The sequence below is a fragment of the Ciconia boyciana genome, chromosome 15 (genome assembly GCF_034638445.1).
Source record: "Ciconia boyciana chromosome 15, ASM3463844v1, whole genome shotgun sequence".
Lineage (NCBI taxonomy): Eukaryota > Metazoa > Chordata > Aves > Ciconiiformes > Ciconiidae > Ciconia > Ciconia boyciana.
This window is the reverse complement of record NC_132948.1, coordinates 2,468,604-2,496,410: the sequence shown is the minus strand read 5'-3', so window position 1 is coordinate 2,496,410 and position 27,807 is coordinate 2,468,604. Positions and strand designations below refer to the sequence as shown.

The 27,807-nt window shown below is 36.7% G+C and overlaps 1 protein-coding gene across 2 annotated transcripts in view; it reads right to left on the bottom strand.

Moving 5' to 3' along the window:
- The window catches only part of MED13L (mediator complex subunit 13L), a 209,956-nt gene that overhangs the window by 159,818 nt on the left and 22,331 nt on the right, over positions 1-27,807 (bottom strand). The gene's annotated exons all lie outside the window — the stretch shown is intronic.

Below are 27,807 nucleotides of genomic sequence, written 5' to 3'. Positions count from 1 at the left end.
ATTTTTATTACTTATTAAAAGACCAATATACATACAGTACAGTGCCTTGTAATTACTCCCCCTTGTATTTATAAACATCAAAGTCTTCCAGGCTTTAATAATAGGAAAAGCCCTGTGTCTCCCTTTAAGAGATTAGATGTTTAGGGTTTGGACATATCCACTGCACAGCTAAGCAGGAAAAAAGCTGAAGCTCCTGCAGATCTTAGACTTTTCCTTAATAATCTTTTTCTTTCTGGGTATCAGGGATATCATGATATTGAACAAAACAGTGTTATTTCAGTGTCTTGGGTTTTGATGAATCTAGTTAATACCTATGCATTTCCTCTTCTCTTTTTTACCTTTTTTTTTTTTAATTTAAACACAGCGATGTTACACAAAAAAGTTAACTGTAGAAATAAAAATAAATATGGCCAATTAGCGGTTGAACTGCTAGATCTGCTTCATGGACAATTTTTATTTGACCCCAGGAATGCTAGTTGCTCAAGCAGACTAAACAAATCTGATTCATTTCTGTGTGTTAGGATTGGGGTGTACAGATCTAAGCCAGGCTGGCAAGGTTTCATAACAGTTCCCATACAGCATTACACACCATAGTCACATTAGCCTTCCCTGCTCCACCCTACCCCACTCTGCCAGGAATGAAGTCTGAACATCTCTAAAGTAAAGGAACAAATTCTGAATATCAACGACTTGCGATTCCTTTAAAAGAACGGGCTGTTGCTAAAGCAGAATTATTGAGGTCTATTGTTCAAAAGCCATATCATAAATTTTCATCTGGGATAAAGCACCATGTTGTTATTTTGTGTTATTAACAGGCTTCTTGACTCCGTTCCAACTTTCTTTGATAGTTATCATAATGCATGAACCCATCTGATATCAGTGTCTACAGGAACGCAGTCACAGATAAAGTCAGCAACAATCTGCCTAGAGACAAATCTTATTTTCTTCTACTGATTGAAGTTACTTTTATGTCACCTGGTTTAGATAAGCTGCTAAAGTTTTGCCTGTTATGATTTGAACAGCTGCTCCTTGAAGATGAAGGGATGAGGCCAGAAATAGTTAATAACGTTCTTAAATGGAAACACTGTTGAATCATTCATTTTCCTCACAACAGATTGCACAAAGCCTTCTCAGTGTTTAAGTCTAACCAACCTTTTAACCAGAAATAGTAATCCTTGTTGAGATTTTCCTGTCCTAGCACTAGTTTCTCTTAGAAGTGTCCATCTGGCTTCTAGCCAAAGCTGTAAAAGGCATTTATTAAAACCAAATTTCAAGAGAGAGGAGAAGGGGTGGGTGGAAAATTCAAGACAACCACCAAAATCTCTGTAGGTTTTTACCTACAGTGCAGCAGGGTCTTCTCCTTTCTCTAACTCAGAAACATCATTCGTTCTCCCCACATCTTCTTTCCACTCCAGCCTTTGACTTGAACACTGATTCTCTACATCGAAAAAAATTGTTCTCTATTGGCTTTCATGGCTGCAACTTTTATGGTTGTCTTTCTACCTCTCCAATAATGCCTTCAGTGTCTCAGACAAGATGCCTGCTTTTTTTCAATTTATCTACTGTATCAGAAGAGGAAAGTAAACAACCAATGTATTCATAAATACTTATTCACCAAATAAATTATTAGATGCAAAATAAAAGACACTTGTAGATTGGTAGTGCTAAGACATGACTGCCAGAAACAGGTAAATTTTAGAAGTGCAACTAGTAAAGTCTCAAGGCAAAAGAGGTTTAGATTAACTTGATCTATTTGGTAAGTCCTCAACATATTTAGGATAGAATTAGTTGTAGGATTACAAATTCTGCTTCACATCTTTAACTTAAATTTTAGCCAAGTGAGAACAGACACAAACCAAAGGAAGAATTATTAATATAGTAAGTAAGTGCAATCTTTCTTGATAGCCAAAACATATGAAAATGGAATCTAAGTAAAGAAATGTTTGGTGATAGAGCTACGTCTATAAAACAAAATAAAAAAATAATTTTAAAAAAGCAGCTGTGTTTTCCTGGTGAGAGGGTGGTGGATTTGGTTGCAAACAACCTCTCTGTCCATGGTTCAATTGTATTTAGCGGGGGGAGGGGGAAAAAAGAAAACCAAAAACACACCACAAACAAAACAAAACACAACACCAAACAAGAAAAAAATAAAAAGAACAAGCTTAAACAAGATTTTAAAGCAAGATTTCCTATTAGCTTATTTAATTTTCAGTTAGAAGTGGTAGTTTCCATCTTGTATGGAATCAGTTCACCCCTCTAGGCCTTCCCCAGTTTTGCCTTCTGTATGTTCCACCTTTACAAACTTCAAGCCCACAACTTACAAGTTGCATCATTTAAATAATACACTAAGCAAGAAGATAAAATACAGCATCTCTTCCCAAAAACTGGTCCCCAGTTTTTCAGTTTCTCTCCTCCCATTTTAACCCAGCCAGTTCCTCAGTCCAGTTCAACAGATGACTACAAAATATTGTCACTAGCACACAGCAACAAGCAGCTTAGGGGCAGAACCTTCTCTTCCCTGCACAATTATCTACACCTTGGAGCAGGGGGACCCTAGCAAAATCTACAGGTAGTATGCTCAAAGAGAAGTTGGTTTCCTGAGTTCAGATGGGGAACACCTCACAACAGGATACTGTTAATGTCAGCAATTAATGGGGTTTCAAGAAGTAGATCTTACAAATTTTGGGGGGCAGAACAAGCAAGGACTTGAAATACAAAGAAACAGCCTCTGGCTAAGAAACATCATTAAGTTGGAGGCTGCTGGAACTTTGGAGACAAGCTGGAGGACACTTCACTGCGTTCTTGCTCTCCTCTTGCATCCTTTCCCTAGACATCTGCCAGGTCATTATCAGTTGCAGGATACTAAATGGATCTTTGATCCGACCTAATTCTGTCAGATCCCTGAACAAATCCCCCCACTCCTGGGGGCTCAAATACTTGTGCTCAGGCCAACTTTGACAGTGCAGCCATCCAAGCATGAAACCAAGAGCTGTAAGAAGCCTCAGCAGGGGCTTGTCCCCCTTCTGCTGCTTGTAGCTCAGACAGAGCTTAAGGGTTGGAGCCTAAGCTTAAGCTACAGGTAGGTCTGTGCCTACCTGTGCCTGGTATTGTACCTCTCCGACTCTGATCCTGAGCCACTGATACAGCTTTCTGGCTTGTCATCAGACCTGCTTCATCACTATGGACTTGTCTGGTGGTCTGGACTGTTGGCTGGTCACCACCTCATGGACCGTCTGTTCTTCTTGATCCAGTACTGTGATACTGTGAACTTGCTGGTGAGGCCACTGCCTCTCCCTGTCTTGCTGTGATTCTCTGCTCCTAGCTTGCGTTTTCTTATGGAGCAGCAACCTCTCCTATGGTCATTACTATTCTAGTTGCTTAGTCTTATAGGAGTAAGAAAATTAAAAAATCAAGGTGGATTAACACTAAATTAGCAGGCATTTTACAGAGTGCATGAAAGACAACAAAACTGACAATTCTCTAAAGCAAAACCACTACTAATAGTCACAATAACACCTATCAAGGAAAATTCTATTCCTTAAATAAGGGATAAATTTAATATTAAAAAACATCAGCTCAAGGTGGTATCAATGTATCAAAAAAATTCTCTTGCAGATTCTTCACATTCACTTTTTTTAAAATGGTAATTATTTTCTTACTTGCTATTCCAATGCTGGCACAAAGAAGTTTAAGCTGAATTTCATCCAATCTTAAAAAACAAATGTTAACTGTAGTTTAAAATAGTTGGGATTGTTTACTGCTCTTCGGTTCTACATGCCAATTCAAACACTGAAAAGATTATGAAAACTGTAATGCTGCCAAAATGAGCACCTCACAAATGCCAAAGTCACGATGCACAATACAGAGAAATACTAAGATCACTACTTTATAATGTAGTATGAATAGGGTGCAATTATCAAACTCCAAGTATGTTCTGGATTCACCTGCCCACACTGCCCCCCCCAATGTGTGCACCTTAATAAAATTAAATAGTCATTAAATGTGAGCAGTCCTGTGTATCTCTATGAAGATGTTGAGTCGCTAATTGAATTTGAAGCACAAAAGATGCTTAGTATTCCATACAAATGATGTTTTTCATATATAGTAAGTATATATATATTTGTGTATATACATACACACACTCTTCAGTTATCCAAAGTAACTAGAAAGATCAGAGGGCTTCTGGTTCCCCAAATGTAAGTATTTAAGCCATGAGCTAAAAATCTCAGCAATTCCAGAGAGGAAACATTTCACTGATCCCATATTAAACACCATTTCTGATTAAAACACCTGAATTTATAATGAAAGCTTTTTTAAAGTTGAAAAAAAAATATTTTTTTTTTTTTGAGTACAGCTTCTGCACAAAAGTCCTCTTTCACAAGAGCCTACCAACTACTACAAAGCCATACAGAGTATAAAATGTTACACTACATTTCATATTACCGAATATACTGTGGGCTAGCAGGCCAGGGGCAGAAAGCTCTATCGTAAATTCTTTAAGAGGGTCACTATCAGGCAGGCAATGAGAAGATAAGCGTCTGGGAAAAGAAAAAAGAAAACAACTAACCACAAAACCCCCCAAAACCCCACACCACCATACAGATTACTACTACCCACATCTTCAGAGAAGTCAGAAACCTTGTAAAATGTCATCTTTGTTTACCTCTTGATGCCAAAACTCCTGACAAGAGGTTCAGAAAAAGGCACAGGGTGTGCAGAAGCAGCATGACATCTACAAAGTTCAATTTACAGAAGAAAAATTTAACAAACCTAAACCACAACACTTTTCTTGTACTTTGTTTTCAGAAAGTCATGCACATTTCATGAAACTTTCATGGAATTTACATCAAAAATACATCACACAATGGAAGCTATCATTTTTAATACTCTTCCTCCACACTAGTAAATGTACATGCATGCACTTACCTACAATGCATACCAAAATAGATCGTTTCTGTCAAACTCTGCTCAACAACAACAGAAATTAGAACAAAGCATGTCCACACACATCTAATAACAACAATATGCACAGACCCACTTGGGGATGCTTCTGTTAACTTTCAAGCTCTCCTCTGAAAAAAGTTTTTCTACCTATTTCAATCTCCAATGTTAAATACCAAGCAAAAAAAATGCTCTTGATATTGCAAAGCCTATATATTGCAACTTCTGTTTGGCAGAACTTTGTAAAAGTTCTTCATTTGGGGGGGTGGTGGGGGGTGCCATCAGGCTATAACTCATTAAGTGACATGAGTTTTGTCTGGGATCACAGCTAACATGTAGCTACTGAACGGGCTGTCACAGACCTGACAAGGTATTTGGGCAATACAGAGCGAGTTTTACACAAAAGACATTAAGATCTCACAACAGAAGAATCCACATATGGACAAGGAGCCAGTTCTGGTTTATGCAATTTACAAAGAAAATTCAGGTTTAACCACTCTAACATCAACTTTAAAATAATAAGGCTTTCCACAGGGCAGATGCTCATTTAATAAAATAACGGCAAACAGAATCCCTCTCATATTTTGAAGCATCTATTTTATCATAACACAGGTTCATGCATAACGTCTATCAACATCATCTATTAGATGACCACAGATATACACACGGATACTGCACATTGATAAAAACATCATCTAATCACTTCCTCCACAGTTCTAATTATTAGGATTTCCCGTACCGCAACCTCAACTCGGTATGTGGAAGCTATGGCTGCTGCATTGTTTTCTGAAGTTCAGGTGAATAAAACTCTGCCTGAAGTTATAGCTGTCTTTTATCCGATGGGGGAGGTTTTACTTTAGGAGGACTGTGACTGACACAGCGTGACGAAACTAGTTCTGCTATTGAAAAAGACTGAAGGCAGTTATGAGTAAACCATAGTGGCAATAAAACCGTTAGCATAAGGATGTACTTAAAAACATCAGAGATAGTACTTCTGCTTTTATAGGTAAAAAAAGATCAAATGATATGTGAAAACAGTCAGTACTTCAATGCGTTTATAAAAGCCTTTCATGAATGTCAGGCAAGATGACAGAAATTAGAAAATACCTTCAGCCAAGTAAAACTGTGCCTTCATTCACTGAAACTATAGTAACCATCTGCTTTTTGTTGCCTCTGTACTTTTACAATACTATCCAGAATTACGATGTTGAGAGAAAGTGAACGTGGAGGGAAAAAAAGGATTATTTACAGCAGTTCTATAGTCCTCCTTTTACTTAGATGCTCTATTTAAATATTCTGGCTGCTTCAACAGCCTAGTAAAACTGGCCTTTGTAGGCTGAACACAAAAAGCAAACAGGAGGAAAATTCGGCATTTTTCCCCCCTCAGCCAGAACACACTGAAAAGAATGCAGTGTTTAAGCAAAGGCAGTGAGCACGCTAATTATCAAGTACACAGCTGCTCATACCTGGCATAAAGCAAAGGAAAAAAAATACTATGAGTCACCAAATGCAGTTCCTAAATCTGGAAAACCCTTACAAAAATAAACTTCTACAAATAAGGGACTAGCTGTAGAGAAAAATGCAATGCAGATAAAAAGATCGTTATTTCAGAACAAAAAACTATTTACGGTTTGAAAGGAAGAAGTTTTTTTGGCAAGGCAACTACTAAATATGTCATCTAGTTTAAACAACTTCTCTTCTTGTGGTTTGCTGTGGCAGAATGAGTGAAGAGATCTACCATAGTCTTTTTACATATCAAATACTGAAAGGGGTTGGAGGGAGTAATTTCTAACTGAATTAAGAAAATCTTTATTTCCTCCGTGACCATCAGTACTTCTTACCGTACGCCTTCACCAACACACACAGAATTCCAGATATTCAAGTAAGAACTCAGCAGATACTCAAGACTGCATCGCAGCTTCCTGGATGGCATTGTGCCACTTGTGCCAGGAATGATCCAGCAATTTTCCCAGTAGTGTAAGTTTTATGTCCTACTTTAAATAGGAAGGATGATCCTCACTTCCCAATTTTGCGGACACTCTTACAGGCACACAAATATACAATTGTTTATGTTCTAGCAGAATAGCATATCTATTTTGCAAAGTCCTTACTTGTATAATTTATCATCCATTTTAGAAAACAGCAAATGAGAATCCCAATTATTAGTAGCAAAACAAGAGAATTTGTAGAAAAAAAATACACATTTTTCCTTCTTCACAGAACACATTGCTTCAAACTTTTATTTTTCACCTTCGTTATTAACTTTATAGTTCCCCTTAGTTCTTTTGGGAGGCATTTCTTACAGTCACGTATAGAACCACAGTTAGTGTCAAAATTATATTATGGTGGTCTTAAATTTGAAGATACTTAAATTAAAAAAAATAGAAGCTGAAAACTTAAAGCCAGCTGTGACCTGGGGGGGGAGGCGGGTGTAGAAGAGTGTTTGCTGTTGGTTTTGTGAGCTTTTTGTGTTTTGTTTTCTTTTTTAACTAGGTGTCAAAAGAGGTAACCAAGTTCTAAAACACCTTGCACAACTAAATAACCACTTACATACAAGAGCTACTGCTGCCAACACATTCTCTTACTAAGACTCAGTAATCCAAAACTGAATTTCCTCCAATTCTCCTAATAGATATTTTATCCAAAGTTCAAGCCTTGAAATTAAAACTATTTCTGAGAAGAAATGTATTGGCTTCAAAACCTGATCCCATGCAGCAGTTCCATTATAAGCTGCAAAATATCCCCAAAATGTGTTGGAAATGCCAGTGAAAAGTCCCTTTTACTCCCAAATCGCCAGATCCCCTTTAAACTATTGCAAGCTTCATCGAGTTTATACTCCCACATTTCTTTCCTCCTAATAACAGTTACTAGAATTTTGTTTCAGGTTTATTTTAAAAGGAAGTCATTAGATTTACAGTTAACATTCCAAAGTATTTGTTTAACCTTCTCTCATTGCTAATCATTTACTCAGTGACAAAGCAAGTTCAGCTGTTTTTTAAGCATATGAATCTACGCATGATAAGTATGCAAGGAAAAACAAGCAGGATTCATAGGCTCACAAAATTCAGCATGCAAAGAGAAAAAGGCCCTATTTTACAGGAATGTTGTCAAGTTTCCAACTTCCTTTCAAACTGGCCTTGCATTTCCAAATTTTGCATTTCCAATCAAAATTTGTTCAGCTCAAAAAAGTTTCCTTTTGATACTTTCTTCCCTTGATGTCTGGACAGATTATCAGCAAGAAACAAGCTCCTTCCTTCCTTACTCTAAAATCGTTTGGCTGCACAGCACCCCACTACAACAGAATTCCCAGAACAGACAGCAGGAGACTGATGCTTACAGAAGAAGAAAAGAAAAGAAAAGAAAAAGAAAAAGAAAAAAAGAAAAAAACAAACACCCAACAAAACAAGCAAAGAAAGAAGAAAAAAAAAAATCACATACACCATTAGTGAGCACTACTATAGACACCATCAGATTGATAAAAATAATTATTTACGCTCAATTGCAGTATAATTCTTACTTCATCTCTGCTGCATTTCACAATGTTTTCTTTAGCAGGTTTAATCAAATTTTCCAGAATCTCATTAGATATTTAAATAATGACATGCACACTTAATTTGTTAAAAAGAAACAGACTGGATTAAAGCTTGCTTTGGCTCATTTGCTAAGCATTAGGTAATTAGATTTTCCTTGTTAAAAAGGGGATAAACAGGTTGCTCATTTATGGTCTAAAACCAAATCTGCCCCCCCTCCACCTTTTACCCACCAAAATGTTTCTTTTGAGTGGACACTAGGAGATGACTGATACCAAAAATAGATGACCTGTTAGCTTCTTTCATGCCTGGCAATGGCGTGAACACAAGAAGCTCCTTCTGTCCTACTTACTGAAGAGGGCCTGTCCCCATCGCTTGTTCCCTGCACAGCTTTGGCATCGGGCTCATCTTTAAAGACCAGAAAAGGGACAGAGGCACCTACTGTCCTCCAAGAATTTCCAAGCTTAGATTAAACAAAAGTAGGAGGAGGTGGTAAAAACTTGATATATTCCTAATGAATTACACAACAGACGTAAAACTCATGGAAGATGAAGGACAGCAAGAATAAAATCTAAAGAATTGGCATGCTAACAGCAGCAACAACATTAACCTCCCACACCCCTCATCAGCCTCTTCAAGACTAGGAGAAACAATGATCATGCATGAAGACAAAGTGACTGCTACAGTCACGTAGCCATCGGTTCAAAATCTGATAGCGATGATGCACTTTCTTATTTACTCCTGAGAGCTCAAATCAACGGGGGGATTCTAGTTAATACAGAATAGTGAGATTACTACAAAAAAGGTGAAACCAAGTTAAGAAAGTAAGTTTACACGAACACACAAATAGTACCTAAAAAGGAAAAATTCTATTTTACTTTGGCCTCCTATAATGCTTGAACTCTCCCCTCCTAGGGCCACCTGAGCTCATTTCACCTAGAAAATTCTCAGCAATCACAAAAATCTAAGACATTGGTGCTGTTCTTGATCTCCCTTGCCTGATTTTTGTGACACTGCAGTTTTTGCAGGTTGCGGTCTTTTGATTTATATAGCTTAAGTATGATACACTGCGTTAGGAACACTTTTAGACTTGTGATATAAGAAAAGTGTATGGTGGTGTAAGTGTTCTCTGGACTTTTGTGACCTAAATGTCTCTTACGTGGTTCCCAGCTATTGGGAGGAACTACAGTTGATTACACAGGTGATTCCTCCACAGTTCTCCTTTATTCAGTACTAGACAGACCACACTGGCAGTGCTGTGTCCAGTTCTGGGCTCCCCAGTACAAGACACGCATGGACAAACTGGACCGAGTCCAGAAAAGGGCCACGATGATGATGAAGCAATGGGAGTACCTGTCATACAAGGAGAAGCTGAGAGAGCTAGGGCTATTTAGCCCTGAGAAAAGAAGTCTTGGGGCATCTCTCATTGTGTATAAATATCTGATGAGAAAGAGTAAAAATGATGGAGCCAGACTTCTCAGTATGACCCAGTGATGGGACAAAAGGTAATGGGCACAAATGGAAATAAAAGCAAAACAACTCTTTTACTGTCAGGTTGACTGAACACAGGCTCGCCAGGCAGGTTGTGGAGTTTCTACCCTCAGAGATACTAAAAGCCTGACCAGACATCATTCTGGGCCACCTGCTCTACTTGACCCTGCTTTGAGCAGGAAGGTTGTACTAGATACCCAAAGGTGCCTTCCAACCTCAACTATCGTATAAATCTATGATAATTTATCTTCCTAAAATATTAAACATAGCCGCTAGAATAAAAGGGAAAAATGGTCATCAGATAAAGGACAATAAGCTTTTTTGCTCCTCATCAGAGCCCTTGATTTATTGAATCACCAAGTCTCAGGGTGGGAGTTTTGAACATGTAACATTCCAGGTATTTAAAATGCCATTCAATGCACGCCTTCATGACTTTCAAGACAAACCTTTAGTATTGTATTAGACTCAAAAGATGGGTTGCTGCATAAAAAGCCAATTTTAAAAGGTACCGAGATGCTTTAAGGTATAGGCAAGCATCTAGCAGGCCTGTGAAGAGTGTCCTAGACATCTAGCTTCTGCTGAAGATGACTATAAATCAAAAATTATTGCTATACTAACAGAGGTATGTAAGTGCTTTATATAGAATGGTAAGAGGTTTTTGGCTTTGTTTTCTTTCTCCCAAATATCCCAGAAGATATCCATTACATTAGGTCTAGCAAACACAAGCAAGATTAAATTGGGCCATCTACAGCCCTACAAAAAAAATTTGGTAAAATAATAAGGATACACTTAAAGTGACAAACCAAATTAAAAAATGGGTATTTTTATTTTAAAGAGATAAATAAGTCAAATTAACATTTTGTCCTCCTCTTCCAACACAATTACAAATCTGCACACAGAGAGCTCAGAAATTATCATCCCTGACTGTAAACTGGCTATTGTGATTAACAAAATGCAACTTATCTCCAAAATGGTAGTTTTTCCATTCTTTTCTTTCTTAGTGTGTACTACTACTACTACTACACACACACACGATGCATCACCTCCCACAACTGAGTTCAGAGAGACAGCTGGAAAAAAAGAAAGCTATACACTACAGGATCAAATAAGGAATGGTGACATAAAGCCTAGAATTCAGAATATACAAGTCACACTGTATAATAAAAAGGCCAGTTGATCCTGGTTATAAGTTAATACACCCCAGATCATTCACGAAATACACTGTCTAGAGACACTTTGCATGCCATATGTTCATAGCATTTAATATTAAAAAGAGAGCCACAGAAAATAAATCTACAAGCCCGTCATTCACGGGGTAGAATTCTAGAGAGCATTTTTACAGAGTTTAAGCTCGGAAAGGTTTACACATTCACACTGCTTTATACTTCCTGAAAATGTTTACTTAAGTTGATATTTTCCATTACTGTTGCAACTCCTGTCACTTGAAACACTACGATAACAGACACACTAAAGCATCAGTACAAAGCCAGAAAGAAAACAAGACAAAGCTTAGAACGAACACAGCCAATTTTGAAATCAGAAGACACCTGTACAAATACTTTTTTTTTTTTTAAGAAAAGACACAAAACTTCTTCAAGTGAAGCATAAGCTCCCCAAAACATATAAGTTAAACTGAAACAGTCTAGATAAAAACAAAGACGTTCAAATGCATTTATATTGCATAATAAAAGGATTGGTTTATTTGTTATCTACAGTGATTTTTCCTAAGACAACATTCACCAGAAGACAAATATTTAATATTACTCAAAAGCAACAGTCACTGTTTAAAGCTGTTCTGTAAGACCAACAACTCTGTTAACCAGCCAGTGTTTATAACAAAAACGTGCTTTTTATATCAGACAGTTTGTGCTAACTCTGCAACATTTACAGTTCAGTACACTCTGTACCGATGGTACTTGCCAGAAATTCAGCACTCCAAAAGCATTTTCCTATTCGTTAACTATTTCTTTCAAAATAAAAGAACTAATCAGAGTGTTTCGAAATTGTCTTCACAAATATTTAACAAGAAATTAATTTGGCTAACAAAAATAGAAGGAAAGACTAATGTAAACATAATAATAAAAGTAATTTAAACTATGTAAATCATACAATCTGATGTTTTAGCTTTAATCCAGAACAACACAAAACCAACCATTACCACATTACTCACAAGACTAAATCCAAAAGAAATGCAAGAGTCAGTAGTAAAGGCTTCTTATCTTTTCCCAACTCTATTTCAGCTGACCAGATAACATCCAAAAGCCCCTTTACATTTTAATTCAGTAGTGGTGCCCATTTGTTTTATATTTAATAAATATTGATGAAATGCTAAAATATTTAGTAACTTTGAAAGAGAAGGCTAGTTGATCTTACAGTTTAACGAAAGGGCCAGGAACACAGGCACTCCCTCACACACAAGGACGATACTGATGTTTAGAGCAGGAAAGCATGCATGGCATCATGAAGGAAACATACATCCACAAGAGCAATCTACACACCTTCAGTGGCTGCATTCTCTCTTCGTACCTAGAAACTGTGCCGGAAACGTAAGGACTTCCAACATTTGTGTGTTATTTCCAGACGTTTGGCAGTCTACATAAATGACCACCATAAGCTAATCCTGCAGCAGACCAGCAGAGTAACAAATCAGTTCAACGCATCCTGGGTTCTTCAGGTTTATTGTACACATGTTGAACACACTTGCTTTACTTGCACAAAAAGTGCAAGAGGCAGCAAATCTCTTACACACTCAAACCAATGTACGTGACACAAATACATGTTGTCACGACAAATGGTGTCTCTTGAGGGGAAAAAGTCACCAGGAACTAATGCCATCCATGCAATACACCCACTGTAGACAAATAAACTGAATGATCACAGCAGCATTTAACAAGCATAAACACTGGGCCGCTCTGATCAGCTATTATCTTATCACTCTGCCAGTTCTGGTATATGCAAAACCAATTCCTTTTGGCAGAAACAAAGCCAGGATCTCTGTTCCACATACATGCTGAAATACACCCCAACCCCAAAAGGGGACAAAGGGGTCTGAATGGAAGGTTCATTGTTTAAACTAATTCAAAGCCATGCATGGTGAGGGCTTCTGGTCCAGCTGAAACAAACCCCCAAATTTCATATAGTGTGGACTACAGGACCTTCAACCCATCTGCTTCAATCTAATGAATTGCTTTTATTTCACTGAATTACTTCCTAACATACATAAAAACCTGAAAAACTTAATCTACTTTCACAAAATCTGATCATGTAATTTCTGCTTAAGATGACTGTGCCCTAGCACTTCTGCATCTCGCCCTCAACTTGGACACTGCACAGGGCAGTCAAATTCTTTGCAAAGCTTCCATTAAATAAACTATCATTACGTAAACACAGCTACGTTTTCACAGTACACACATTTTTGAAAACTCCCTTTATACATTGGCCAGCTGCAACACTGAACAGAAGCTACAACCAAAGTTATGGTCGATAACATAGTTTTGTGAATCCAAAGTTTCTGTATGTTTTTATTTGGTTGCAAAATGTTGTATTTCTGGCATACGATAGGGATTTACAACTGCAAGTGCTCAACACGTTACAGTGACAGACTGAGACAATAGTTGTTTTGCTACATACTGACAACAACCATGGCAAATAAAACTTGAGTCTTCATACTCTGAATGCACTCTGTATTCTTTTTTAATATACTTATACAAAATATCTTAACTCCTTTAATTTTCTTCAAGCTCTACATATTCAAATGCTTTTAAAAAGTTACAGTTCATGGGATTTCAGGGTTGTATTTTCTTTTTATCTTTATTTATTTATAATCTCATCCCAGATGTCCCATCAAATGCACACAGTGGGATATCTTCCTTAAGCATTACTTTGTAGAGGTCTTTGTGTTATCATCCAACATTCTTAATCATGTGAGGAGTAGCATGAAGACTTAGCTGGGTGTAGTGTGACCAACAAAAAAGGATACTGGATATCTGCTCTTTTTAAACAATTCTGCAACACCTCTCCTTTTCCCAATTTGCTCCTGCTACCAGAACACAGAAAGACAAGGTGAAGTGATAACCAAGCAAGCCTTAACTTTCATTTAGCATTTGCCTACCTATGATTGTTTATCATAGCACATAAAAGCAACCATGGACCAGAACTCCCTCCTCCTCAGTCTCACATCCTGGATAGCTTCACAAGTTAAAATGCTGAGGAAACTTAGATTGGGTGGCCAGGGGGGAAATGCTATATCTAGCAAAAGCAGGCACCTTGGCTTGGCTAAGGCACCTTCGAGTTCCTGGTTACAATCACCTCAGCAGCTAAAAATCCCAAAGCAAGAGTAGCCACTAGTATCGTCTAGTCTTACAGCAATCTACTGAAGAGTTTACAAACCACTGTAAATATCCAGATCAGAGCTAGTACAAGGATATGAGAGATTCAACATTCAGGCAGAACTTACCCATTCCATTAGGAAACCAGGGTACAAACAATTCCATCTGTAAGACAGGCACACAAGCAAACAAGGTGGCCTGAACTGGTTTATTTTCCTCCATAGATCCCAAAAGAGAGGTGTTGGGAAAGTTGTCCATTTCTATCATGGGCCCTTCAAGTTACTGTTCTTAAACCAAGACTGCTTGATATGCACAATGCTGATACAGACAATCACAGAAAGCCTTTTGACAAATTGTACAGGTAACAAGAAATATCATTTTTAGGATACAGTCATTCATTATTCATCATAACAGGTTAATTTAAATGGCTACCTGGGATTAAGTAGTCACAATTCCAGGAAATTCAGAAACTGTATTGTCAAGTGTCATATGCAAACTCCAGCAAAGAAGAAATGGATCTGCTGACAACATAACTTCAAGCCAGAAGAAGAATGAAAAACTATAGCTCTGACACATATGGACTAGCACTAACGCCAATTAACAGAAGTTTGTACTAGTATGAAATTGAGACAGCATAACAGTACCAAAATCTTCTCATATGCAGGTCACTTAAAAATGAATTAACAGAGGACTATTGCATAGTTTCTACTAGTTACCATTCTGACTACATTAAAACCTTTGCTTCCCCAGACCAATATTTAAAACAAACAAGCAGCAGCAAGCAAACACAACTGCTTCGTTAAAGTGGTAACATGAGCTCTCAAAACAAGACTTAATTTGAATTAATAGTAAAGATAAAATTGAATGTATAAACATGCCATACAGAAAGTATAAAGTTATAAAAAAAAAATTAAGTGGCTTGACGGTATCACATAGCAAACACCTGACCATTTCATTAAACACAAATGCTCCCCTTTTCATCTGACATGATACATGACTGGCAGTTAATACTTGAAAAATCAGACTGATATCAAGCTAACAAAAAACTAGTGAAAGTCTTAACAGTTGCAGAATGGAGGCAGAGATTTTGCAAAGAGGCAGCAAAATTTGTATTTGAAACTACTACTGATATAGCCAAAGTACAAACATCAATACCAAATATGATTAGTTCCAATGAAGAGTTATTCCACTGTTTGGGAGAACAGCTGAAGAGTCTCTTATGACACTGCCTTTGGTTACGTACCTGTTATTTCTGCTTTAAAATGCTGTGGATTGTTCTCTCAAAATGTCTGTACTGTAGGCTGAGATCTGCTTTCCCCTAGCCACATTCCCAAGGGGAGACCCTCAGCCCATTAGTCACATAAACTACTTCTATAGTCTTACTCACCTCAGTAGGTCATCTAAATATATGCACCAAGGTTTAAAAACTGCAGTGCAATCAAAGCGCTTTTTCTAGAACAGAAGAGCTGACAATTTATAGGCTATTCAGTTTTGCATGCTTTTATCGGGCTAGTTAGTTGAAAGAAAATGCACACATAATTACTTAATCCCATTAAAACAAAGACAAATGACAGTACAAAACTACAGAGCTCAGCAGTTTGAGCAATGAAAGATTCTGAACTAACATAATAATGAATCATGCAGCCTTATCAGTGTGCAGCTCCTTCCACAGCCCTCTGTTATTTCAGCTAAATCAGCATCATGTTTCTTGTATATACCATTCAGCTATATAAAATGGTATCTTTAATAATGAATAGCTACCATAGATTTTGCAATGTATGAGTAATCCAAGGTCTCTACTTTTTCAGTGAAGTGATTACATGTCAATTAAACTAAGCAATTAAATTCAGATGAAAATACTAAAAAGTCAGTTGCTTCTTCCAATATTTGGGGAGGATAGGGGAGCATAAGCAGGAGGCCTACAGAGATAGCAAGTGGTAATTTGGGTTTGGTTTTTTCTTTTAATATATCTATCATGGCCCTCCTACACTTTTTGTATTTCGGCCAGTTTTGAGTTCAGAAACTTATTTTTAACCTAATGCACTGAATAAGTTAACAGACAAAATGTAAACTGTACTCGGTTACTGAAGAGGGGCAGAAAAAGCGAACAAACATCTCTCCTAGAGGATACATAACACGGGTTTGCTGGTAAGTTTACTGCTGGGGAATAAATAAGTAAATAAAAATGTATTGTAATACATAAATAAAAATAATTGTAAAACCACAGAGAAAACTGAAAACTGCACTCATGTAGATTCCCATTCAATTAAAAAGTTACTTCCTCAAAGATAGTAATGGGTTTTTGTGTATATATTTTTTTTTTTTTTAATGTATCTAAGTATTATGATCATTTGGTTAGATTGTTAACACACAATAATCTGAGCACTTTAATTTAAGAAGTTGCTAAAACACAGGATCAGCCAAACTAAAAGCTGAGCATCTCTCTGTGGCACAAAGTTTAGACAGCTGTCTAGGACAGGACATGCAAGTAACAATGCAGAGTGCTTATGTGTAATGCTTGCTCACCAATTACACACATTTTGTAGGCTTACTGACAAACTTTCAGGACAAGGCCAGGCAGGAACCCATATACCAAAAAGGGAGGTGTTAGGAATTTGAGTACCATAGTGTATTTCTTCTGAAACTAAGCAGTCTCGCAGGCAAAACATTTTTCTTCCCACTTTCCATGCCTTAACTGTGGTTTACAGCAAAAGAAACAATAATAAAAAAATAATGCTTACTACAATCTGGTTTAGTTCAGGAAAAAGGGGGGCGGGGGAGGCACTGAGCAATAATTCTACATGTATCTGGGACAGCGGATATCTGTCTAGAAGTTATACATTTCAATGGATAGCTTCTCCAGGTACAGAGTCCCTCTAGAGAGATCTCTGAAACACACTGCTGTTTATTACTCTCAGCTTTACCTCATCTGCTTATTAGCTCCTGAACAAATTATTTCTCAACGAATGGAAAGGGAACAGATGAGTGGGAACTCCTCCATTTGGACTGTAAAATTCTTCTGGGTATAAACTCTAGCTCTGAGTTTGTGCAGAATCTAAGACAGAGGATCAGAGGACCTTACTTAAGCTGGAAGCACCAACAAGCCAGCAGAAAAGCAGCAGCAACCATGTTGACATCACTTCAGCATACCACTTCACATTTTAGTGTGTCCTATTAAATAGCCCAGCATTTCACTTATCTCAATCCTTTTTTCACATTGCTGAATTATAACAATTCACCCCCAAATATATAGTTTCTTCATATACAATATAATACTTCAATATACTGCAATCTACATAAAGAGATATGGCTCCCCAGATGAAGCTTACAGTGACGTTCAACGCAATACACAGCACAAAGGTGAAATGGCACCAAGGTTTAAATAGCTTGTCAGGCTTAAAATTGAACTACAATTCCTGTTCCCAGGAGGGAGAAGTCTATCAGTCTCTTCCATTTTTTTTTATTTGTTCTGAAGTGATTTTTACCATGAAAAGGACATTAACTGCTCACATGAGCAGTTAAAAAGCTGCAGCGTATATATTCTTTCCACTTATTACTGAAACAAACAAGGAAAGAACCACCACCTTTACTTTCCAGGTGTTGAATTAGCTGCATCTATTTCTTTTGCAACAATGAAAAAAAATCTTGTTTTCATAATTGCTCTTTTTATGTTGCAGCAATTAAAATCTTACTTTCCTTTTTAAAGAAAATCAGAATCGGACTACCAATGGAGGGCTGCTAAGGATGGCAACAGAATCCTTAGGTTATTTTTAAGTTATTCAAAATATAATGCTAGTACAAAATAAAAATAAAATGTTATCTTTCAATAAGTCAACTGTATGTTAAAGCTAACCTGTAAAACTTTTGTCAGAAACACATATTCCTCTTGATAAGCAGCCTTTTAAAGTGGCAGAATTCCCAGGCACGTTCAGGAATATCACTAGAAAGAGCAGGATTTTCAGTTAAGCCTTCCATCATTCTATCCCAACCCAACATAGTCCAACATCATATCCACTGCTTAACCAGAGCAGAGAACATCAATCAAACACAGAAGCCATACTTGCTTTACAATCACACTGCTTATTACTGTGACGTTATCAGAAATTGCATCCTTTTCATACAGGGGAGACAAAAAACATACACACTTCCTCCTCATTTGCCTTAGAGAACAGATTCCAGTGAATTTGGTTGACATATGTTGCAAAATATTGCACAGAATAAATTTTATTCAACTCAGAAGGGGCCAAGAGATTTAACTTCCATGCCCCAATTGGTTAACCAATACTCGAGAACCATAAACACATAAGACTATAAGCCCTCCTGTTCCCCCTGTAGACACAATAATGATTTTCATACTTCCCATCTCTTTAGAGAGCATTAAAGAATACGTATTAAATTCTTAAAGCCATTCAGGTAAAAAAACCACTGTACAATGATACTTTCATCACCTATGATTTGAAGTTTCCCTTGGCTGTAAAGAAGGTATTACTTATGTTTCAGAAAAGACAGAGCAACTAGAATGTCATGGAACAAGTTGAACTACAAAAAAGAAAAGTTTTCTTGAAAAAAAGAGATATTTATTTCCTGGAATCCTGCTTAGAAACCACCATACCAGCCACCTTCTATTCTTCCTTCTGAGACCAAGTTTATCAATATACACTCCTTAATATAGGAACTTCACACTTAAATTTCTCCAGAAATTTGTGGTGCTAGCTTCACCTGCTTATTTGTTACTATCCACCCATCAATTTATTGTACAAATTTGTAGCATTTCAGTTTGACCCCTTTGGCTCACTGACTATTCCAAAGCAAAAAATGTCCCAGGATTTTGTGAAAAGACTGGCAAATACTGTAGCAGTAGAAAACAGAAAAAAGGACTGTAAAGGTCTTTTGGCAAGAACAGCTATTTTCAGGCCACAGCTTTTTCATGCAGAGGCAGGTACTTCAAACTGTAGCAATTGGCCACCAAGGGGAACACCCGAGTTTAACCGCGCTAGATCACAGAAGTAGCAGTGGTCTCGTTCCAAGTCAAAATTATGGATGGGAAAAGGCAGAAGCAAACTAAGCGAGCTGAGGGCTGTGATGCTCCAAACCTTGTCATCGGCTGTAACAGAAACTGCAACAGTGACTCGTCTCACACCGGCCTGTACCTGAACTAAGAGAATTCAAAGACAATTGAAGGACATTTTTATGACTAAAGGGAACACAGTAGTCAATTTTCTGATATCGGACAAAAGGAGCACAGGTAACTTCGTTACAAGTTATGCTTACACTGCTCAGTTGAAAGCGAAAAAGTTTAAAGTGTGGTTTAGATCACAAGAATACAAGAACATTTCAGTAGTGTGCCTTTCCTCTAGCGTATACTTTTCCTTCAAACTACTTAAATGTTAAGTATTGAAAAAAATCAATTTAACACTGTTTCACTGGAAGTTCAAGTTCTAGTTGTCATTATATGAGCGACTGCAACACACAGTTGTTTGGTTTTTTTAAGCAAGAAACTAATATTTAACTAACAGCAAAACTCCACCCTTTTCCTACTGAAACCCACAACTCCCACGGGCAAAGAGCAAAGGTGAGAATTCAACCTCATTCTTAAGCTATTCCATGTACTACAGCTCAACTGCTTTGCACTTGCTCCTCCTCTTAATTCTATGCAAGAATATTCTTTTGTTTGCATATTTATGGCACGCTCTTTTGGAAATGACATATCACAACTTCAGCATGCCCTGTAGTTTCAAATAAACATTAGGAAACAGACTTCATGTTTCAAACCCGTCATTCTCAGTGTACCATATTGCTTCTTGAATTTCACGGCCAATCACTGACACACTGAACCATACATCACATCTTATTCTAAATTGCCATAGGTACACATTTCTAGGTATCCAATCTACTTTAATACAGATTACTGTCAAATCCTTGGATAAGTAAGTGCACATGTATAATTAAGTTCACTTAAAATGAAACTAGTCTCAGAATCGAGATATAAGAATTTTGTATCAAGATTTATAACCTTTAATGGGAGTATTAAAATAAAGAAAGCAACTTTTATGTAATGGAAAACATACCTCTCTAAAGAGAAACTATAAGAGTCATGTTTCTGTGTTTTCTATTTGCAATCCAGTAGCACGTGTATGTCACTAGAAGTTCATTAATTATTCTATATATGGCATTACCAAAATGCACTCGTATGCAAATTTTTTTTATTATTATTATTTCTTGAAGGTGGCATTTCATCTATTTTTACAGATGAAATTTACCACTAGAGCTTACCCTGCATTCTTAGGATTACTCAGTACATGAAAATACAAACATCAGTAATGAGCTCTATTAATGCAGATTTCACTTCAAGCTAACTTAGATTTACTTCACACAGTTAACCGAGTTCATTTCACTGGAAAAAAAGATTCCCTGAAGCAAAAAACATCAACTACTGTGGATGATATTGCCCAACACATAGCTGAAAAATAAATTCTACTGATTGGATTTTTTTCATTTTCCCCCCCTCAAGCAACACTTTTAAAAATACAATCTTTTAATGATTGTTTAATTTTCATATAACTAGAATATAAATCCTTTACATACTGCTTTGCTGCAGCTGCAGTATAATGTCTCATTTTTCATGGAAAAAACCTAATTACGTGGTTCACTGAGTTGCCTGTGGTAACACATCAATTTTATTTACATTCAAAAGTTGGACTTCAGTTTGGTCTCAACACTCTAGTTAATTCCAAGCACATTTTATACAACGGTTCTCTCCAATTCATTAGTAATACCTCACTGTAGCTTTTATTTGAAAAGGATCCTGAGCTGTTATAATCTTGTTTTGGATTTCCAGCACTTTCTGTGCAGTGCCACATTTGTAGCACCAATTCTATTCCACTCTTAAATGTATACGGTTTGCTATGAAGCCTAGTCTTACTGAAACAGTTCTGCAAAAGATGCATTGAACAGTCACTGCAGAATGCAGCTATTAGTGTTTCGCAATGAATGGCAATTCATTTTTCCACAAAAACACAACAGAAAAACAATAACAATTGTGTGGCCAATAAAAATTACAGATTAATTACTCAACATTTCAACTACTTCAATTGAACTAAGCTTATATTTTGTAAAGCAGGAAGATTAAAAGGAAGAAGTATGGTATCCAGTAGAGAATTTCTTGGCTTTAGCTTCCAACAGTGTCTTTCCTTCAAATTATTTTCAGAAGGTAATTTGCTGCAATTAACAGTAAAACCTCCAAATTCCCAAATATGAAAAGATTTTAAATGGTAATTCTTGGGAGATTAAAGAAAAAAAAAGAAGAAAGCATTAGGCTATCTTATACATGACCCTTAGGTAGATTTCATATTTTTGTGTTACCTTTTAGACTTAGATATTGCAGACTGTAAAAGGGAAAAAAGTGCAGTATGTTAGAATGGTGTATCATTGACTAGAATTGATGATGAATTCATGAATGCCAGATGTATTCATTTGGTACTACTCTGAACATCAAGATTCACTGTTAATGGTGAGAGAAAAACCACTGCAGAAAAGAAGAATTAAGGAAGAGGTAAGCACAATCTGACTTCTAAATGGGAGACTCAGATTTGATTTAAAAAAAAAAAAACAAACAAAAAAAACCACTCATACCCTTGTTGTCTGTAACCATAAACCAATTTTAAAGCAAAAGGAGGGAACAAGTTGGAGTGGTGGGAAGAATATTTATTTTAAAAAGAAAACAAAATAAAATTAGGACATCTTGCCCAGATACAATAAGGCTCTTGTCAACTTCATGTGTATAAAAGGAGTTGGCATTTTCCCATGAAGCAATTCCTTAATCCCAAATGATGGCATAATAACCTCATTTAATATGCCCCCTTAAAAGAAAAAGTTTATTTTGTCTAAGCTAAACTTCAACCAGCAATCACCGGACACCAATTAACAGTGGTCAATATAAGGATCACAGAACAATTCTGCAAGCCGAGAAAGTATGAATTCACTTTTAAATCCCATCTTCTTTCCAAAAGAATGTAAAAGTTTAACTTTGTTTTCATGTCTTTGGAAATAATCTATGCTAGGCAATTAAGAAAATGCAAATGACTTCTCTTATTGAAAGCAATCAACGCAGAAACAGACTTTTCAGTAACTTAATATTCCGATAAAGTCTTCTGTCATATGAACTTACTTGCTAATTCCACTCTTAGCTCAAGAACCAGCAATTAACCATTTTCAGATTTCACTTCAAATTATTAATAAGTGGTACTCAGCTGCTTGATATTCGTAGCTTCTTTTTAAATTGAAAGCCTTCAAAAATACTTCCATTTCAGCTCCTGTGAGATTCCTTTCATTCTTTGTTCGTAAACTGCTTTGCCATAGAATGAGACCAGCTAATATAAATAATACTGAGCATGACAATAGTTACCTAGAGTACATAGATCAAACTGTTCAATACACATTCCATGCTTGCACACCCTCCAACTGAGCCTATCAGAGCAGGAAACAAGGAGATAACCTTTTGGTAATTTCCCAGAAGTAGCAAAGCTAGCCATAATGCAATTTCAGCAGCAAAGCACTCCCTTCTTTCCCACTTACATGGGAAATTATAATAGAATGAAAGATTTAAAAGCATTTTCATTAAAAGCAGTACTATGAATTTGTATACCCATTTCACAGGAAGGGGTGCTTATTCTTGATTTTGCACATTGCTTCACACACTTAAACTATGTTTCAACAGACAGGAACATCTTCTCATTCAATAATTAACATATCTCGCTACACAGCGGCTAAGAACTTATTTTGTAGTTCCCAAGAGTTCCCAATTCCTTACAACTACAGTAAATGAGTACCTTGAAAGAACCTTAAATAGACTGTTTTAAATTGAAACAGAAAGTAAAGGAGACTTTTCACTCCTTCTTTATCCTCTTTTACATTAGCAGAACCAAAAAAAAAAAATTTTATTTTTCCAAAATTCAAGTTTTCCATTATTCATCTTTAAATCCCTAATAGATACTGAAAAACACTATCTACTTAATATTTATAGGTTAAACATTTAATTAATTTAGAAGACTTAACTGATGAAATGAACTTCAAAATCTGGAAGTTAATAAGTGAGCATCAAGAACCCTACTTAGCTGTAATAAAAATACCTAAATTGAGCTCTGGCAAGTTATTCTTCTCAGGAAACATGCTTGAAAACATAGCTGGCATGCTCTGTTTTTCTGTATGTGAAAATCTACCCATCAGCAATTTGCAGGGAGAGAAACAAGAACAGAAATTAAGTCTGGGCCACAACTATATGGTCTAACACAGATGTCCTGCAAAAAGTCCTCCTACAGCTAACATTTTTTCCTCTCACCATTTATCAGCACATAGGGATTACAACTGCATCAGCCCAACATGCCAAGAATTGATAAACAGGAATGAACCGAAGCTTCATGTTTTTCCTGTCACAGATCAAATTTTAGCTACATTTTCAAATTTCCCAAGCTGTGAATATCCTGAACAATAATCTTCCAGGAAAGATTTACCTAATTAATACAAAATAATCTATTCTTCATAAGAGTTTCCATCAAAATCCTGATGTTCTACATCCAGTATAGCACAAAGGTTCTTAGTATCTTTTTTTGGGGAAGCACCTCCAGCAATTCATGGATCAAGTGCAATATACCAGACAATACATAAAAACAAAGGCTTTGGCTCAAAAGAATTCAACCTGCAGAAAAACAGTGACATCATATATACCACCTTTCCTTCACAAGCCCTTCTCCCTACAACAAAAAAGTTGCATGGGAAGAACTGTCAATCTGATCTTTTTAAGGGGAAAACGTCTTTAAGTGACTTTTAAGTGAGAGCGAGTCAAGAGTTAACTGCAACTTTACCAACACTTCAAGGATGATTGTCCCAAGAATAGCAAAATGCTAAAATTGTATTTAGTTTCTCTTGACAACCCTTGTACTGTTAAGCTTCTATTTTGAAACTGTATGATGAAGCACCTGTCATAATACCGGATTTTCACTTCTGTGCCATGCATTGCTTAGGCCAACAACAACGGCTGGAGGGTACAGATGGGTGTCTGGGGTTTCTCACTGATGCCCTAAGTTCCTCATATTCGTTTGTCTTGTCTCCATAGATTCACAGAGGAATACATGCGATGGCAATCCCAAATACCCATCAGAATACCTCCCAAATACCTACCAGAATTGTAGGTAAACAAGTCACTAGCTCTTTAAGATTCTGGGCATTTGACAGAAGCATGCAGTTTCACTTAGTTACTAAATTTGAAGGCGCTGTCTAACACTTTGACAGTCTTCCAGAGTCCACCTCCTGGGTCAAGACTATACCCTCAGTAGCAATGCACATCATAACACCTGCATTATTCCTGATAATTCAAGTATGCTGTACCACAGATACAACAGACAAAGCTGAATATATCCATAAACTCAATATGCAGATTACAAGTTTATAGACAAAACTGTCAGATAAAAAGGTTGTTTAAAATGTCAGACACAAGTATTATTTGCAAAAGTAAAGAAGGCAACTAAGGAACAGATATCACCTGCTTATAATCTACGTGGAATGCATAGGGGTACAAGTGTGGGGTGGGAGAAAGGAAAAAAACCCAAGAGTCAAGTATAAATTCTCTCTGGTGCTCCAGATGGTATTTGGTCACCAAATGCAAATGAGATCACTGCAACTTGCAAATCTACAACTTTCCTGTCAAAAAACCTGCCAACAGTAAGATACTACCTCCTCTCCATTCCATTTCTTCTATAGAATTTACAAAAAAATATTTTTATGGGAAGAGGTACAGCAGCTGTAACACTTGTCAAACCTCTCAGGCAGTAATATCGTTAAATAGCATTTATCCTTGAGAAAACAAAACTTCCACAACCAGCACACTCCCAACTTTTTCAAACTTGTAAAATCACTCAATTTTTTTTCTCCCACTCAGTGACCCCATACCAATTAGCTTTTTCCACTTGGGACAGAATAAAGATCTTCCGTCTTTCTTCAGATTTAAAATCCAATCATAATAAAAAACGGAACACAACAGCTGAGGCTGGCAGAAAAAAGAAATGTAGGAGTATGTGCAATAGACACACCTATGAAATTCATAGCTGTCTAGCTAATCTAACTACTTAACTGATCTATAGCTGTTCTGCAAATAATTGGTTTCCTTTCATCTCCCATGACAGCATTTAATTATCAACAGTTTTGGAAAGCTACTACATAAACAACTGTTCCTAGTACCTCCTGTTTATAACTACTAAGTTGTTTTCCCTCTGACTATTTGAAATTCTTTTATGAAAGGCAGATTGTTGTTTCCAAAATCATCTACCTTGAATGTTATAAAGATAAGGCAACCCACACAGTTCATGTGCAAAACTTTAAAAAGTGTTTCTGAAAGAAAAGTCTCAGTCTGGACCTCTCATTTGTTTAACTGAAGTACTAAATGTCATACAATGTTATTTGGATGACTCTGTTATTCAGAAAAATCAATAATTCTAATTTAGACTTGAATGAATAAAAGATAAATACATTTAAATCTGAGTTGCCACTAAGTTTTTATTACTTTAATGAAAATTTCTCTTTTAAAGCACAAGCCCTAGGCAGGAAAAGAGAAATCCAAAACATTGTGAGCAACTTCATACTCGGTACGAATTCATCATCTTATTAACAGCCATTATTTCCTAAAGTTCATGCATCTCAAAAGACAGGATTTATAAAGCTGAAAATGTTTCGGATAGACTCTAGTCTTCCACTTGGATTTGCAGTGTCAGATTTCTGGGACTTGTGCTTCTAAACATATGAGTACAAACACAAAAACAAAGCTCTGGTCATTGAACTGTAAGTTACTGACCACAGTGACAATCCAACCCCTACTAACAACATTTTAAGCCAATGCAGCTTATTTCGTGAGTAGGTTATACCAAAACAAGCAGCATGTTACCGGGACTCAGCTTTGCCCACAGGCAAAGTCCTTTATATTTTCAAGAGCATGTAAACTCAGGAAACTAATTTCAATTATCAAATATTTCAGTACTGTGGTCTGCTTATACAATAAAAAGCAAAATAACGTTGTTTCTTCTGCCTTGCTGCTGCACAAAACATTGAACACAAACAGTGTCCTTTGTCATATTTCAAGGAATCAATGTACATAAATGCCTCATTCTGGCAGAATTTGATGTTCAATATTTTGTCAATACTGATGTCTGAACTCTAAAAAAACTGAGGAGAGCAAGACAATCCTATCAGCAGTAAAATTCAGAACACTTTTACAATTACCTCACTTTAAACTATTATCTGATCAGTTACTACAAGCGTTTCAATGTGCTTTTAATATAGAACAAGTAAACCTATCGCTGTATGATTTACACACATTACAAAGGATTCCAAAACCTGCAATGGAAGGGAGAAGAAAAGGAGATGACTTCCCAAATTCTTGCAGGGTCCTGACAGTTAGCAGGGGCATTTCTTCTTCTTTCAATTAACATGTACTTCATTCCCCTAAATGACTTGCCCATAGTCCTCCTTTCCGTCTCCAAACTCAGCTTTGCATCTCTTCACATCCCTCTGTGCAACCTTTTTCTTTCAGACATTTTTAGTTCAATTTGAGAGAGCATTGCAAATAAAGATTACTATCAATGATAGTGCAATTGTACCAGGGTAGACATATCTTTTCAGTACAGTTGGCTGCAGTGCTGTGAAACACACTACACTCAGACTGTTTTTTATCAGTGTGATACTGCTGCTGTTGACACTTAAAAAACAGTGCTCTTGCAGACAATTTTCAGATTTAATTCCACTTAAAAATTATTATACTGAAGGCTCCAGCCCGCATGCTTTGTAAAATTTTGGACCAGGCAAAAAAATGTGTCAAAGTGATGCTGTTCTCTATTTGCTATACTCTGTCCCATGCTATACTCGAGCAAGTTCAGCTATTCATACATTTAAATGCTTCACCATACCATTATCACTGGAAGTAGCATTATATTGTTATAACCAAGATGTTAGAACAAGCTGCATCAATTTACAACAGAAACAGAAGCTATCACCTGCAACTCCCCTCAAATAAAAAGACACTTAAGTCCCACATACTGCATTTGAAATATTAAATAAACTATATTTCACAAAGAGAAAAGCACAGATTATTAAAGCTTTGCTGGGTAAGTAGAAATATTACCCATGCCTTCATTCAAAACAGGTGCCTCATAAAAAATTAATGTCAGTGGAATGGCTTGGTGCAGCACTTGAGCCATCTCTTTAATTATACATGATCACATAGCTACCTGCATGAAATACGCCTAAAGATACACAGCGTTTCATATCTTTGATTTCACAGGCTGTATTACCAAATAAGCAATCTGGTATTCATGAAAGTAGGAAGTTCGTAATCGTCTGAAGATAGCTGGTTAGAACAGGGTAACAAATAAGAAAATGAACATAGCATAACCCAGGACCAAAACAGTGTATGGTAGAGGTAGGGAGATAAAGGACAACTAAAGCGCACTTGGCAAATACAATATTTTATATAT